Source organism: Anolis carolinensis, chromosome 1 (assembly GCF_035594765.1).
Source record: "Anolis carolinensis isolate JA03-04 chromosome 1, rAnoCar3.1.pri, whole genome shotgun sequence".
NCBI lineage: Eukaryota > Metazoa > Chordata > Lepidosauria > Squamata > Dactyloidae > Anolis > Anolis carolinensis.
Window position 1 is genome coordinate 39,364,819 of NC_085841.1, and position 18,171 is coordinate 39,382,989.

At 39.6% G+C, this 18,171-nt stretch overlaps 1 protein-coding gene across 1 annotated transcript in view; it reads right to left on the reverse strand.

The window, feature by feature from the left end:
- itpkb (inositol-trisphosphate 3-kinase B) overlaps window positions 1-18,171 on the reverse strand; it is a 98,722-nt gene that overhangs the window by 17,068 nt on the left and 63,483 nt on the right. The window lies entirely within an intron of this gene.

An 18,171-nucleotide genomic window follows, 5' to 3' on the forward strand; every position in this document is an offset into this window, starting at 1 on the left:
GATACAGCCAGACTGGGTGCATGCACACTGCTCTGTGGTGGGCTGTGCCCAAGACAGTAGAATGACAAGCGTCTAGGGAATGTACTTGAAATTCCCATTTCTTTCCCCAACAGCTTGGGTGTCTGTTGGAAATTACAACCCTCTTCAAGCCTTCTCTAGTAATTTGTTAATCTATGATTCTGTTTGCTTACTGTTTTGTATGTATGTTCTGGTATGCAGCTTCTTTAGCTCTATGTTTACGGAGAAGTTGTGGGAGGGGCTGCAGACCACATGATCTGATCTGAGACTGCTCAGACCTCAGACTCCATTTTAGATTCTTCTTAAACTTTGGACTGCTAAGAGCAAACATTTGCTTGATGTTTGTAAGAAAGATGGCCTGTGTAATCGGCACAGAGATTATCTGAACCATATCTGAAACTGGCCTAATAAGCTATGTACCTGTTTTATGCTGAACACATGAAGTTGTGAGTAAGCCAAATATGTTATTTTACCAAAGCCTACTTTATTTTTGTCTCTTGAGTGCGTGATAAAAAAACTAGTTGTTTTATGGGAAAATAGATATATTTTTCGGCAACCGAAAAACACTTCTGAAACTCTACTTTTTTGCACTCTGTTTTTCTAAAGGATCAGAGACAATAGGTTCAGTCTAATAATTGAAGACATTGCCTTGCATATTATATTTGGTTGTATTCCATATGAGAAGATTCTACTCAAATGGGTTTTTGGCTCTTCTCTGAAAGATCAAACTTTTCAAAAAGGTTATGATCTCCAAAGGGTTGTCAATACCATTTTCCAAAATAGTGTCAAAACCTCTTTCTCTTCTAATGCAACACCAGAAGTAGTAATTGTGTTGAACTGTAGCTCCCAGCATCCCTAGCTAACATAGCAAATATGAAGGATGTTAGGAACTGCAATTCTATCATCTTTGGAGGGCCACATCATTCTCATTCCTGTAGAACAGGGGTCCCCAAACTTTTTAAGCCGAGGGCCGGTCCACAATCCTTCAGACTGTTGAGGGGCCGGATTATCATTTGAAAAAAAAACCTCAGTTACCCTTGTTGTCTTATATGTGTTTTATTGTATCGAGAAATGAGAATTTTTGTTATAAGAAATGTATGGAGTTGCTCGGAAACCTCTCAATAAAAATTAATTATAAAAAAAGAAAAAAAAAATACAAACAAATTCTGATGCACACTGCACATGTCTTATTTGTAGTGCAAAAAAACAACAACAACAAGAACAATGAAAGAACAATACAATATTTAAAAATAAAAATAATTTTAACCAACATACATTTATCAGGATTTCAATGGGAAGGGTGCTTCTGCTTCTGGCCAATGAGATAGTCAAGTTAATTAGGGTTGTTGTTGTTGTTGTTGTTGTTGTTGTGTGCCTTCAAGTCATTTCAGACTTTAGGCGAGCCTAAGTCTAAAATGTATTTATTTATTTATTATTTATTTATTTTCTGCATTTATTTACAACATTTGTATCACACCCTTCTCACTCCAAAGGGGACTCAGAATGGCTTACAAATTATATGTACATACAATATATTATATTATTAGCATAGCACAATATTAGCTATATATTACTTTATTGAACTATACCACTATACTGTAATATTATTAGTAATATTATACGTAATATAGAATATATAATTAATATTATTATATGGTATTATTATTAGTGTTATATTGTATTACATTATAATATTATTATCAATATTATATGTATATACAATATATTATATTATAAAACTGAGGGCGGGGGCCAGGTAAATGACCTCGGAGGGCCGCATCCGGCCCCCGGGCCTTAGTTTGGGGACCCCTGCTGTAGAAGAAGCAGAATGCAAGCACTGGCCTAGTTCAATGGCTAGTTGCACCAAACGGTTCAATAGGATTTTTGTAAATGTTGACTAATTCAGTGGGCCTATTCTGGGGAGGGGGGGGGGTGTTGGAAAGTTTGGTATTTGTTTTGTTTTGGAAATGGACACACTTGTGAGAACGTTGTTTTTTTTTTAAAGGTCTTTCAGCCAAATGCATCAGAAAAACTCTTCCTAAAAACATAGGAAAACTTCTATTCTTCCTGAAGGAAAATTGTTTCCCACAAATTGTTCAAGTAGAACACACAGCTAATTAAGGCAGAGGCATTTCTTATCTCTAAGCCAGAAGGCTGGGCAACCCATCGAGGAAGACAAGACGCAAACAGAAAACAATAGGCAAAAATGCCTAACTGCACAAAACCAAAACAGCATTTTGACTCTGGTCAGTGTGAAATCATAATCCAAGTTCACAATGAAAGAATTTCCAGAGACCAGAGTAACTAAATTGCACAGAAACAATAAAACTGGATATCCTAATAAAATGTACATCCTCCACTCCATATAAAATATGCTTTTAAAAACATTCCTCAAAGCATAATAATTTTTTCTTAATTAGAGGTGAGGAGAAAAAGTGACCTGAAGCTATAATATGTGAAAGTCGGCCAGACTGCATGAACAATCCCACATCACTGCTACAAATAAAAAGGTGAATTCTGTGATAAAACTATTTTCCCCTACATCGCATCATGGCATCTCTTCTTTTAACACACAGACTAACATTTTAGCAAGATCTAGATACACCTTTGCTTCTGTGCCCTTAACTGCAATCAATACAGCGATTTGTTGAGTGAAGCTTTTAACATCACTTCATCTCAATACCAGGAAGAAGCTTCTTTGATGAATTCCAGGCAAGCGTTGAAAGCACACAGCAACGTTTGCTCATACATGGAGCCATTCCATTTGGAGACATTTTGAAACAAGTGGGCATTAGTCCATTGGTTTGGAGACACCAACATATTCTCCGAGAAATAAGGCAAGCAACTGTGCACCTCTAGATGTTGGTTGGACTACAACTCCTTTAATCCCTCACAATAAACTGTTGACTCAGACTGAATGAAACTCCATATGGACAATGCCTGAAGAGTTGTAGAGTGTGCTCTATGTCAGCAGCAGGAATATGGAGTCTTCCAGATGCTGATGGACTGCAACTCCCATCAACTCTAGCCAGCATGACTGTGAGAAATTTGCAAAGTTTTGTGTATGGAGATTTTGATCTATGCTCTTGGTGTTGACATTTACACATAGGCTAAAAAGCCACTGTGGGTCTATCTTTTAAAGGCAAGTCTCTCTCCATAAACGTGCATGACCCAGAATAGTATTTGAAACATGATTTTTAGAAAGCAAGATTTTTATAATTATTTTTCTTTAATTTTGGGGATTTAGGTCCAAAAATAATTTCAATCTCAGGGAAGAGGGGCAGACAGTGATGTAAATGTCAAAGCAAGATTTTATTTCAGTTCCAAGTTTTAATTGCACCTCTCCCTTTTAACAGTGTAGTACCTAGAAGAAGGTCAAAACTGCAATAAAAGTTAAGAGAATGCCATAAATCATAAAGTGCTGTGCTGAGAGAGATTGCATTCATATCCAAACTATTTCCCAAAAATGGAACTCATAACAACTTACAAAAGGAAGACAATTTAAAAATACAATTTACCGTATATACTGAAGTATAAGCCGACCCAAATATAAGCTGAGGCACCTAATTTTACCACAAAAAACTGGGATAACTTATTGACCCGAGTATAAGCCGAGAGTGGGAAATGAAGCAGCTACTGGTAAATTTCAAAATAAAAATAGATAGCAATAAAATTACATTAATCAAGGCATCAATGGGTTAAATAATGTATATATATGGATACATATACAGGTATATGGATCTATATGTATATAGGATTTGCAAGAACCTGCAAAAACATGAGGGGAAAATTCATATATAAAATTAATGTATATAGATAGGTAGATAGATAGATAGAAGTACATAGGGATTGCAAATGCATGCAGGGGGTTAATGCCTATATATCTGTAGGAGAGTTTAACAAATATTTCAGGGGAAATCCTTTTATAAGATTAATGGGTAGATATTTTTCTTTTTCCTGACTTGCAAGGGCGTATTTCCCTTTTCAAAACATTCCCTTGGTAAAGAGTGAGGGAGGCTTTGGAAAATACACTGGTAAGGGAGGATAAGAGAGAAATAGATCATATATTGCAAGCAATGGCCTCCAGGTTCTGTTGCCTGGCCTTGACCTTGACTCCATTATAAGCCGAGGGAGGCTTTTTCAACTAAAAAGGGGGGGGGGGGCTGAAAAGCTCGACTTATCTTCAAGTATATACGGTAAATACAAGCAACTTATGCTTTCAAATATATTTCCATTAATACAGATTTAAAATACAACAATTAAAATACAGCAACTTCTCCCCAGTAAATGCTGCCTTTTCAGCAAATATTTCCCTGCTAGCAAAATGATAATTGGTGTATGTGTGTTTCTCCCCTCTTCAACCTTAGAACAGCCATTGAGAAAATTCTTTTGTTCACCTTCACTAGACACATCTCCAAAGATGATGCAGCTGAGAGAAAGACCATCAAGATTTCAAATTCCAGGCATGTTAGAATAAAGGAATATGGTCCTTTCAGACCCAAGTCATATAAGGGAATATTGTAAGCCGTTTCAGAATTAGAAAACCAACATCTCCTTATACTGAAGTTGTGCTTTTTTCACCCTTAAATTATCCTTTTAAAGTGATTCAAAGGGAGGAGTGGACCAGATTGTGTTTAGAAATATTTTTCCATATCAGTCTTATTGTCAGGGAAGTCCTCAAAAGTGGCTTATCAAAACAAAAGATACTAGGTGTGGTTTCTCTAGCAATATGACAAGCAAAGTAATGTCTGATAAAGTTCTATACCTATGCAACACCTAAAAGTATAAAACCTATGTTGATCTGGATTTGTAACTCAATATACCTTGTATTTCAGGGCAACTAGATTCTCCAGTGTTCCTGTGTGGCCTCAACGTATTTTAAGGCTATTTAATCAATTAGTTACCTCTTCTTTATTTTCAAAGTTTTTGTGGACCTTCAAGTCATTTCCAACTCATGATGACCCAAGGTGAACCTATCAGAGGGTTTTCTGCGCAAAATTTGTTCAGAGAGGGATTTGTCCTTGCCTTCCTCTGAGACTGAGAGAATCTGAGTTGCCCAAGATCATAGAATCATAGACTTGGAAGAGACTACCAGAACCATTCGGTCCAATCTTCTGCTACACAGAAAAGCATGATCAAAGGTCACCCAGTTAGTTTCCACATCTGACCAGGAATTTGAGCCCTGGCCTCCAAATTTCTGCAAGACAAAGACAAAATAGATTTTTTTGTAGAAGAGGTTGTCTTCCTTCTCTTCTGTCTTTTGTCTCCTCCTGTGAGGAAGCGTCTTGCCATTCTCCAGGCAAGATGTAGCTGCATGCATACATTCTTTGATATCTTGCCTTTTACCTTCCTTAGAATATGAGATTTAGAAAGTTAGTTAGCTCCAAGAACTTTCCTATCCAGAATGTATTTCTTTTACTTCAATAAATACTTTTGAACTTATATTTTGGCTCTGAAATCCTGCGCCATCCTAAGCAACAGAGGCTTATCCCAGCTCACCACAAGTAAGTTTGTGCTGGTTATGAAATGTGCTTCCAGCACTCTGCTATATTTTTGGTGGAATCACCCCAAGAGAAGGTTATTTTTTACCTGAAGGCGCAAGGTAAATGTTCAGGAATAATGATTAGAAGACCAGAAATCCAGACAAACAGAGACTGTTTTGCTGGCAGCCTTCTTTATCAAATCTCTGCTTATGCAAAGCCACAGCTCTTGCCAAACTGCTGTCAACGTTCCTGAAGGCATCATCCTTTACCAACATAAGGGTTTCCACTAAGAATGCCAGGAGCTCTGTACTTTGGCTTTTTTGTTCCGTGTTGGCAGACAACACAGCTGGATTCCCCCACACTTTTGTTTCTTTTCTTTTTCAAAGCAGCTCTTTGCTGGGACTGATGTAATAGAAGTCTCCAAGGGAATTTGGGCTTCACATCAATAAGACTCAACTTGCACAGAGGAGGAATCCTCCTTTAAAAACACAAACATAAGTCACTCAGTCCCAGGATACGAGTGACTGCCAGAGCAGTAACTGTACTGGAGCCAAGAGTTTGTTTCCTCCGTGGCCGGTCAGCAGTCTCTTATAGCAAGAGAAAACCTTGAAATACTTCAAAGCCAGAGCTAAATGAAGCAAAGCTGCTTCAGGAATAGTAAGCACTATCATGATAGCTTCTCAAACAAGGTTGTCAACAGGCTTCCTGCTTGGTCAAGGCTTTCCAATCCTAAGAGTGATCATGTTCCTGGCTGAGGCAGACACCTAATGGCACATGCCAAGGAAATCTCATTTGGCAAGGAGCTCTTGTTCCAACAGTGCCCTTCTCATGTGCAGGATATGAAGAAATATTTCCCAATGGCATCATCACAATCAGAACTGTAACATTTAAGGACTTCTTATCTTCTCTCTGCTCAATTGAGTGTGAAGTGGATGAACCAGCACCTATTCCTTAGGAACACAACCACTACATGTGCACAGTTGAGCAATGCACAGATAAGGAGCCCTGACATTTTGCCATATGCTGCTGCCACAGGGAAGGATTTTTCAGTGGTCTGCACACAAGAGCCATTGAACTTTATGTCAGTTACTATGAGCCCAGAGGGTGTCAAAAACAGTGACAAATTCAATGAGATGCTATCAAGTTTCCATCTAAAATACTTTCCATTGGTTGAGAACAGCAGTAAGAAGACAGTTTGCATATATTGAAGTAGTCTGGTCTTATTTGGATAATCAAGTTTGTGAGATGGGATTGATAAGAGTTCCCTAGTAGGAAAAGGGCGCTCTTTTTGTTTAGCTTCTTTCTTATAACTTTAAACTTTTTACAGCTGACAAGTGCTCTCTCTCTCTCTCTCTCTCTCTCTCTCTCTCTCTCTCTCTCTCTCTCTTCCTTCGTCCTTTTGCAATGAAAACTGATTTCTTAACATCAGTCTTTCATACCCTTTCCATTATGGAGATGCACAGAAGCAGAAACATCCTGCAGAACTCACCTATGACACATTTGCATAAAATGATTCTGCACATCAACTAAAATAAATAATGTTTTTCCTAAATCAGAAGTTATCATTGTGATATATTTATTTATTTATTTATTTATTTATTTTATATACTGCTCTTCTCCCCCAGGGGGACCCAGAGCGGTTTTACACAATGGCAGAATCAAATGCCACATACAATATAACAAGCAGTAAAAACTAAACATAAAACACGAACAAAAGCCGGTATCCAAATCAAATTAAAACAATTAAAACCATGTGACCATTACAAAAGGGGAAGTTTCGAGCCAAAGTCAGAGCCAGTCTACGTTCGAATCAATATTAATTCATAGAATCCATCAGGTCATATCAGCTCATATCTTAGGATGGGGCAAATGCAAATATAATACTTACTGCATGTACATGTCGCTGAAACTCATTCCTTACATTTGGAAAAACCTATTACTACTGCATTTTCTAACTGTGTGTAGAGTTTATGTGTAAGTTGCTTATGACATGCATTCCATCTAAACGTATCCTGGGATTTGAGGGGTTTTGTGTTTTGAACAGCACTAATGCCCCAGTGATGTGCTACTCTGATAACGCTGAAGTTTCCTGCCCTAAATTTTTTCATGCCACCTTCCAGTCTCTGACAAATTTAACAAGCTCTGTTACTACAGAGGGGGTAATTACTACCAAGAAACATGTGGATGGGAGTTCTCTGCCTATGAGGATCTTTTACCAGCACTATCAGTCAACCGCAGCTGAAAAGACTCCAAAAGCTGGTTTACCATTGCTCTCCAAGGGAACATTGACACAGTGATCTTCCTCAAAAGCAAAAGTGCATGTTTCATTTTTTTTTACTCTCTTGGTATGTTGCCTAGGCAAAAAAATATGCCTTTCCCCTTCTTTTTCGTTTAAATAAGCAAAGGTATATTCTCACTTTACACCGTGCCTCACTTTTCTCCATGACTTGCCTTTAAAGAAAGTCAGTGTTGACAAAAAGCTGCATCTATTGGCCCCCACAGATAACATAACATTTAAATAATGGAATCAGCAGTTTGCTGTGCGAACATTCTTCTTACCCTATTATGCAAGACCAATAGATTCTAAGAGCATCCAAAAGAGTCCTAAAGAAGAGAATATGCTTGCCTAAAAATGTTTCTACCTATTTTTAAAGATTCACAATACAGGCAGCCAGGAAAATGGTGTGTGTGTGTTTGTGTGTAGGAGAATAATGTTTTATTTTTTAAAAGGCAAATATCTTTCCTGTCCCAGCAAGTGATAGTGAGGCCCAGATTTGTTTACTGACTAAGGACAAGTATGCCCATTTGCAAGTCCTAGCAGGCGAAAGCATCTGGTTGAATGGCTTACTACTGGAACCACAGGCTTAAATCTGGTTTAGTCCTCTGAAAAGCTGTTGCATGTAAAGAACAATCCTCAAAGAGACATCAACTCAAGTGTTATACAACCCGTCAGTTTGTTGAAACCAAAAAAAATAACCCATGCCACACCAAAACATGTGGTTTTCTCCACCCATTTTACTCCGAATTCACATCAGCTTCCAGACTTGGCACCTTCAGTTCCAAAATTCATCAACAGCAATAGATCACTGTCCCCCAAATGAAACTGCTAAAGTGGCAGAACTTGGGGGGTGAGAAACCAGGATTTACTTGAAAAAAATGTGAGCTCTGCCATGATATGGAAAAAATGTTCTTGGGCAAATGTTCTCCTGTTCTAATGTTCTTTGTGTATGTGCAGCCCTTTCTGAGGACATTATTTTACACTTGGCCCAAGATGTTAAAGCTCAGTTTTTTAAAGAAAAATCAAGTATTATCATTCCAAAAATAAGATCTATAGAAAAATTGGGAAACGTGTGACTTGCAGCATTCATAAAGCCCGCAACTTCTTTAAGCTCTCTCTCTCTAAAAAAAAAGAAAGACTTAATCCTCCCCCTCGTTGGCCATCCAAACTTAGCAGCAAAATGTGGTGTAGGAACAAAGCCCGATTCTTCCCATGCTATTTTTCCCTTAGGATCAACTTTTCTATTAAATAACACATTGGCTTTGTTAACTGAAATATACATGGACTCAACCTGTGCACCGTATTCAATAACATAGCTGTGTTTGTAGCATCTTTGAGATTGTGTTGTCGAAGGCTTTCATGGCCAGAATCACAGGGTTGTTGTATGTCTTTCGGGCTGTGTGGCCATGTTCCAGAAGCATTCTCTCCTGACGTTTCGCCCACATCTATGGCAGGCATCCTCAGAGGTTGTGAGGTATGGATAAACTAAGTCAGGAAAGGAAAGAATATATATCTGTGTAGAGTCCAAGGTGTGGCAAGAGTTCTTTGTCACTGGGAGCCAGCATTAATGTTTCAGTTAATCACCCTAATTGGCACTGGAAATGTTTTGTCCCTTGCCTGGGGGCATCCTTTGTTCAGTCAAGTCCTCATTGTGTTGGTTCCCATCTACTGTTTTGATTTTGGAGTTTTGTAATACTGGTAGCCAGATTTTGTTCATTTTCATGGTTTCTTCCTTTCTGTTGAAGTTGTCCACATGCTTGTGGATTTCAATGGCTTCTCTGTGTAGTCTGACATGATAGTTGTTAGAATGGTCCAGCATTTTTGTGTTCTCAAATAGTATTCTGTGTCCAGGCTGGTTCATCAAATGCTCTGCTATGGCTGATTTCTCTGGTTGAATTAGTCTGCAGTGCCTTTCATGTTCTTTGACTCTTGTTTGGGCGCTGCGTTTGGTGGTCCCTATGTAGACTTGTCCACAGCTGCATGGTATCCGGTAGACTCCTGCAGAAGAGAGAGGATCCCTCTTGTCCTTCGCTGACCGTAGCATTTGTTGGATTTTCTTCGTGGGTCTGTAGATAGTTTGTAGGTTGTGCTTCTTCATCAGCTTCCCTATGCGGTCAGTAGTTCCCTTGATGTATGGTAAGAACACCTTTCCTCTGGGTGGATCTTTGTCTTGACTCTCATGGCTTGTTCTTGGCCTTGCAGCTCTTCTGATGTCTGTGGTGGAGTATCCATTGGCCTGTAGAGCCCAGTTTAGGTGGTTGAGTTCACCTTGGAGGAGGTGAGGTTCGCAGATTCTTTGTGCACGGTCTGTCAGGGCTTTGATTGTGCTCCTTTTTTGACTTGGGTGATGGTTGGAGTTTTTATGAAGGTATCTATCTGTATGTGTAGGTTTTCTGTAGACTGTGTGGCCCAATTGTTGATTGGGTTTGCGGATGACCAGAACATCTAGAAATGGCAGTTTTCCTTCCTTTTCTTTTTCCATGGTGAATTGGATGTTTGGGTGGATGCTGTTAAGATGGTCCAGGAACTTGCTGAGTTCTTCCTCTCCATGGCTCCAAATTGTGAAGGTGTCATCTACGTATCTGAACCAAACAGTTGGCTTTTTTGGTGCTGTTTCTAGGGCCTGTTTTTCAAAGTATTCCATATAGAAATTTGCTACTACTGGGCTGAGAGGGCTCCCCATGGCCACTCCATCCTTCTGTTCATAGAATCCAGTGTCCCACTGAAAGTAGCTAGTGGTGAGGCAATGGTGAAACAGGGCTGTGATGTCTTCTGGGAAGTTTTGTTTGATTAGTGTGAGGGTGTCAGCTACTGGGACTTTGGTAAAAAGGGACACCACATCAAAGCTGATCAGGATGTCCTTGGTGCTTAGATTGAGGTTGCTGATCTTTTCTATAAAGTGTGTAGAGTCCTTGATATAATGTGCAGTGAGCCCAATGTGGGTTTGTAGCTGTGTAGCCAGAAATTTTGCCAGGTTGTAAGTCGGCGATCCAATGGCACTTACAATGGGTCTGAGTGGGATGGAGTCCTTGTGGATTTTGGGGAGTCCGTAAAGCCGGAAACAGCAAGGATCCTGAGAAATGCAAAACTCCCCCCCAGCAACATAACGAGAAAAGAAAGACAGGCCATCAAAGATCTCAACTCAGATCCTGAAATCATCATTCTTCCAGCTGACAAGGGGAATGCCACAGTAATCATGGAAACAAAACAATACAAAGAAAAAATCAGACAACTTCTAGATCCCACAATTTACAAGAAACTGAAACAAGACCCCACTAACAAAATCACCAGAAAAACGAACACTCTAATCAAGAACTCCTCCATTAACTTTGACATACGCCAACAGCTGTGCAAATCAGAAGCCCTCCCACCCAGGCTTTACGGACTCCCCAAAATCCACAAGGACTCCATCCCACTCAGACCCATTGTAAGTGCCATTGGATCGCCGACTTACAACCTGGCAAAATTTCTGGCTACACAGCTACAAACCCACATTGGGCTCACTGCACATTATATCAAGGACTCTACACACTTTATAGAAAAGATCAGCAACCTCAATCTAAGCACCAAGGACATCCTGATCAGCTTTGATGTGGTGTCCCTTTTTACCAAAGTCCCAGTAGCTGACACCCTCACACTAATCAAACAAAACTTCCCAGAAGACATCACAGCCCTGTTTCACCATTGCCTCACCACTAGCTACTTTCAGTGGGACACTGGATTCTATGAACAGAAGGATGGAGTGGCCATGGGGAGCCCTCTCAGCCCAGTAGTAGCAAATTTCTATATGGAATACTTTGAAAAACAGGCCCTAGAAACAGCACCAAAAAAGCCAACTGTTTGGTTCAGATACGTAGATGACACCTTCACAATTTGGAGCCATGGAGAGGAAGAACTCAGCAAGTTCCTGGACCATCTTAACAGCATCCACCCAAACATCCAATTCACCATGGAAAAAGAAAAGGAAGGAAAACTGCCATTTCTAGATGTTCTGGTCATCCGCAAACCCAATCAACAATTGGGCCACACAGTCTACAGAAAACCTACACATACAGATAGATACCTTCATAAAAACTCCAACCATCACCCAAGTCAAAAAAGGAGCACAATCAAAGCCCTGACAGACCGTGCACAAAGAATCTGCGAACCTCACCTCCTCCAAGGTGAACTCAACCACCTAAACTGGGCTCTACAGGCCAATGGATACTCCACCACAGACATCAGAAGAGCTGCAAGGCCAAGAACAAGCCATGAGAGTCAAGACAAAGATCCACCCAGAGGAAAGGTGTTCTTACCATACATCAAGGGAACTACTGACCGCATAGGGAAGCTGATGAAGAAGCACAACCTACAAACTATCTACAGACCCACGAAGAAAATCCAACAAATGCTACGGTCAGCGAAGGACAAGAGGGATCCTCTCTCTTCTGCAGGAGTCTACCGGATACCATGCAGCTGTGGACAAGTCTACATAGGGACCACCAAACGCAGCGCCCAAACAAGAGTCAAAGAACATGAAAGGCACTGCAGACTAATTCAACCAGAGAAATCAGCCATAGCAGAGCATTTGATGAACCAGCCTGGACACAGAATACTATTTGAGAACACAAAAATGCTGGACCATTCTAACAACTATCATGTCAGACTACACAGAGAAGCCATTGAAATCCACAAGCATGTGGACAACTTCAACAGAAAGGAAGAAACCATGAAAATGAACAAAATCTGGCTACCAGTATTACAAAACTCCAAAATCAAAACAGTAGATGGGAACCAACACAATGAGGACTTGACTGAACAAAGGATGCCCCCAGGCAAGGGACAAAACATTTCCAGTGCCAATTAGGGTGATTAACTGAAACATTAATGCTGGCTCCCAGTGACAAAGAACTCTTGCCACACCTTGGACTCTACACAGATATATATTCTTTCCTTTCCTGACTTAGTTTATCCATACCTCACAACCTCTGAGGATGCCTGCCATAGATGTGGGCGAAACGTCAGGAGAGAATGCTTCTGGAACATGGCCACACAGCCCGAAAGACATACAACAACCCATCTTTGAGATTAATTCAAAGATGCTACAAGACCCCCTTGTATCAAAAAGTGTATGATATATTGCGACTGTTTCATACCAGCCCCTTGTTTTTTCTAAAGAAGTGGGGTATATACTAACATGGTGCTACCAGTGCTTTAATATTACTTTTGACAGGTCAGTGCTCTAGATCTCCCACATTCGGAACTGCTTGTGATGCCAGCCTACTATCTTCCCCTGAATATTTCCCTGCCCCGATCCAGCTTTAGCAATAGTTCCGGAAGTTGTCACATTTTCATGTCCTGCACCTTCCAGGCTGTTTTTATTAATGGCTAAATACTAATGGCAAAATTGTTTTCCCCACGAAAAATGTTTTAACCATATGATCTCAATAGTGCTTCCGCATTAGTGCAAGGGGGATGCAGGTGGACCAATACTCAGAATGGAAGAGAAAGAAATCAGAAGAAGGTAGACAAATTGACCAGACATTTTATGGCAGAACACAATTGCATTCTCACTGTCCTATTTTTTCTTTGATGAGCGAGTGTGAACACACATCTGCAATAAGGCCATGCATACCTAGTGTGAGAAGCAGGGGCCTGAGAGAGAGGATACCATATAGAGTTCCTTCTATTTGCCCAGTGGAAGTAAACTATGAATGGACATTGTTGAAGAACCACATTCATAACAAACAAACAAGGAATCCTCTCAATCAGGAAACAAATAAAAGTAATTTTCTGCACCAGTAACAGGAAAAATGACTTTTTAATTTTGGAGATAAAATATGAAATTATAGAAGAACAGCAACAAAATCATGCATAGCCCCTCCTCCTTCTGCCCAATGCTGTCCATACTCTATTTCACCACAAAATCCTGGGACACTATTTACCCCTGTACCGAACCCTTATGTGAAAACATACTGTGGGATGATACTCCCATGTGGCCGTCCAGCTATTCCAGATATTTAGATTCTTCATCATTAATTTAGACTGCTGGAATTAGTAATCCAACAACAGGTAGAGAGTTGCACAATTTTCATCTATGATTTACTAAGAAATTTTGCTTTGCTTACCCGAGGTATCAGAAATCAATACATTCTAATTTGTACCAATATCATGTTCTTGAGTTCATAATAGATTATTTGTGGCAACTGGGACACATTGTTCACTGCCTTTCTGACTATGTGAAACTATCCAAAAAGATTACGTTCTCAAATTCCCATTGGGAAGACATTCATACTGTTAACAGGGGTTCTCTGTTTATAAGCGATGAGAGCACAGCCTTGTACAGTTAATAGTTTATTCTGCTTTAAAGTGAGTTTTTTCCATGATTTTGGCTGATACCTTACAGTAGACTAAAGTCTTATGAAACTGATGTAATCGCCTCTGTAAAAGTCAGTTGGCATTGTAAAAATTTCTCTTCAAATAAAATGTTTTTAAAAGTCAAGGAGTATCACTGTTCTCCATCGCTCTCTCAGCAAAAGAAATTCCAAAACACTCCTTGGTATTTACCGACACAACTGATTTTAGAAAATATGTCTATATTAATTTTAACAAATACAAGAGAGCCTTAAAACTAAGTACTGCTGAACAGCCCTGACCTTTTAATTTCTTCCAAGGCTCTTTAATTCCCTGTGGTTTATATTTGGAATTAGCCACATGAGTGTTTGGACAGCACTGTAATGATTTAAAGTGCTATTTGAAGTTTTATTGTTTTGCAGACTGCAGGAATGGAAACTGCAAATGCTGGTAAAATGTATGAAGGAGCATTTCACAGCCACTGAAGCTTCTGTGAAGAAGGAGTGCATTCGGGACTCCTCAAGTGGATGGTTGTGTAATTTTTTTTTGCTGCCATCCTGACCACACTCTGAATATGGCTTGGCCACACAACTCTCAGTTTTCACCTGTTGAAATGTTGTGTGGCAGATGTTCGCATGTCAGAGAGGTAGCGGTATTGGTGAGAAAAGGGCCTGGGCTGAAGAATGCATTTTCAGCCTTAGTAAGACTGTATACTGGTCATTGGGTGAGGTAAAGACATTATCTTCTAACGTAGAGGAAATAGTTATTGGAAACAGGAAAGTGGAATGTTTTAGCATTAATAATAGAACATCTCAGCCATCCAGATGCTTGTAAATTTTAAGAACAATGCTGATATATCCAAACAGGGTAGGAAGGGTGTGCCCACTGTCATTTATTTATTCACGCACAACATTTATATTTGGGCCTTCATCCAAAGAACTAAGGATGACCTAGCTGGCATTTTATCATCACATCCATCACTGGATACATTCACGTGGCTACATGCTAGAGAAGGGGGTGTAAAAACCATTTTCATTGAGGGTCACATCAACCTTACAGTTGCCTTCAAAGAGCCGCTGAATCCATGAATGGATAATCTGCAGATGCAGAGGGCCAACTATATGTTTTTTAAAATAATAATAATAATAATAATAATAATAATAATAATAATCTTTATTTATATCCCACCACCATCTCCCAGAAGGACTCAGGGCAGCTCTCAGAACACTCTAGCGTGTCATACAAAATAGAACAAGTGCAAAACAAAACACAGACAATAAACAGTCAAACACAACATCATAAATTCACAGTACCCTCTGGTAAAAACAATAAAATATAGCAATTGCTGTAGATAAAACAGTAGTATTTGATCTCAGAACTGTAAAGTGCAAATAAAGAAATTAAAGGTAACATATGTATTGTTAGAGAGTCTACACATGATTGAAGGGTCATGTGGGTCCCCAAATGTTACTGAATGGCATCTCCCATCGGTTTGATTATCCACCATGCAGACTGAGCATATTGGGGATTGCAACTCAGGCTGTGAAGTTGAGAAAAGATTAAATGACATTTTAAAGTCAGACATCATATCCACAAGTCTTGCATCTAACTTCAAATCCTATAATCCTGACTAAATAGAACAAACTATAGCCTTCTAGGTACTACTGTATCACAACTCCAATCAGCTGTAGTCATGATGAGGAATACAGGGGTTATAGTCTTGTATCTGGAGGGCCATATAAAATGACATGTAGGCTTGGATTTGGTTTGTGGTTCTTGAGTTTGACACATGTGTATTAGAGAAAAGACAAAAAGCAACTTTGGGGCCATATCCAAAATGCAAGGCTTCTCCCTCCCTCCATCATTCTACTCTTTCAAACTCCCCAGGCAGTCCACTTTTTTGGCCATAAAAGGAGCAAACTGTCTCTCTTGGAAAAGTCAGTGAGTGGAAATAACACTACTAAGTAGGCTACGGCCTCCTTGTACTGTTTAACATTAAAAATAATTTTCATTTTTTCAAAACCAGAAGTAGACATAGTCACCTACAGCTTGGTTTGATTTCACTTTTTAGTACTTTTGCCCTAGGAAATGAAAGCTGTCCACTCCTAATATATTACAATTACCTACATCCATTGTAGACTATGGGATAGAAGGTGAGTTTTACTTTGAAATGTATGGCCTTGCAACCAAGCTTCTTAGATAACATATCAAATCTTGAGAGTGTCCCAGAGAAGTACTGGTGCAATATTTTAAACATGAAAAAAGGTATTTCATGTTTTCTGGATGATAAGGAGTACAATGAGAACTGTATGGTTTATGACAATAGTGAAACGCAGGAATGGGAGAACTTCTGGCATATGGGCAAAGTCTGTCTCAGTCAATCTCCTCACAGGATCCATAATGGCCTCCAGTGAAGTTCTGCCCTTTCTCCAAAGCCCTTCTCTCATATGAAATAGGATATTTGGAAACTTTTTTTACTCCAGAGCTGAGGGAAGCATAAAGGATCCAAGAGTTCAATATATAAAGACACTGATTACTTGAGAGAGGAGGTGAAAGGAAATTAGGTTAGGAGTTGCAATTTCAAGTGAAATCCTGGGCCCTTTCATACAATCATAGGATGAGTCCAAATTAACGGCCTACTGTGTCTTTAACCACCCCCGCTGCCTGTTGTTGTTATGTTAATTATATTTGTTTATACCCCACTTTCCTCTCCTAAACAAGACTCAAAACGTCTCTTCAGTAGTCAAACTTCAGGAATATAAATAAAGTTGTATTAGTATTCTAGCATGTAGCATATGGCATTTTGTCCTTGGTGTAATACATGCAGCATCAGATTTAGATTTGAAGGAAACCATGCTCAAATTCCTGTTCAGCCAGGAAATCCTGGTCATCAGTCACCATCCAAAGATATCCTACAATTTACTGTGAGGCTGAAAATAATTGAAGCACATCATAAATACAAAGATTGTGGCTGATGAAAGGAAATGGTGTTTGATAAGTCGACTTCAAACTATTAATAAGTTTCCAGTGTCAAATAACTATACCACTGTGGCCAAAATATTGCAAGGGGAGATATTTCTCTTTTTTCCTAAAATAGGAAAGTACAGGCTACTGACTCCCCAATTGCTCCCAGCTTCCTCTTACTAGAGATTTACTGCAAACAATCTAAACTGTAAGGCAGCAGCGCTGTTTTGATGTGCATTGTTAAGCTTAGCAACAGGAAATGCTACTGCAGTCCTGAAGAGGCTTAACCCCCTACACCAACAACCAGCTGTTGAACATTTTCTGCCCTGTTTGAAAGGCAATTACATTCTTGGCATGGTTCCTAAAGTGCTTCTCTGTTGGCACAGAGCAGGCTGCAGCAACACCAGGAAGCCCTGGTATTTCCCTGTTCTTCTTCTTCGGCATCTCAGTGAATTGGGGTGGGGTGGGAGGGGGACACGACTTGTGCTCCAAGCCTTTGCGGAAACTGAAAGGCAAGCCAGCCAATTGAGAAAAAGTTCAGTACCGTGGTCAGTTGCTAAGCGACTGTGTGACGTACAGGTAGGCCCCATTTCTACATTTTTCCATTACATTGTCCTCAAGTCAGGCCAGCAAGCCTGAACAGGAGGAGTCCCTTCAACAAGCTGGCCCTCCAGAGATCAGCAAGAGATTATAAGTTCTATAGGGCATAAACAGCTTGATTACATAAATTAAAACACGAAGTACAATGTGTATGCACAACACAAGGGTGTTTGTATTTGCTGAATTTTTTCAATACTCCTGTCCCAAATGTAGCAAGGAAATTGAAGTGGCCACGTTATTCATTTTTTTAAATGAAAGAAAAAACTGATATTTTGTATGCAAAAATGCCTGCTAGAATTAAAGTTCAAAAGCTTGCAGGTGTGGGCAGAAAAATATCATTTCCAAAGGTAGAGTACTTTTCCTAGTCTGTTCTGGCTTTAGACAGAGTGTCACATCTGAAGTTCTGTTTGGTCTTCTCATTTGTTTAGCAGAGAGTCTAATGTCTATAATGCTGGTTTATCATCACTGGGTGAAATTTGCAGGCACAGGAGCCCC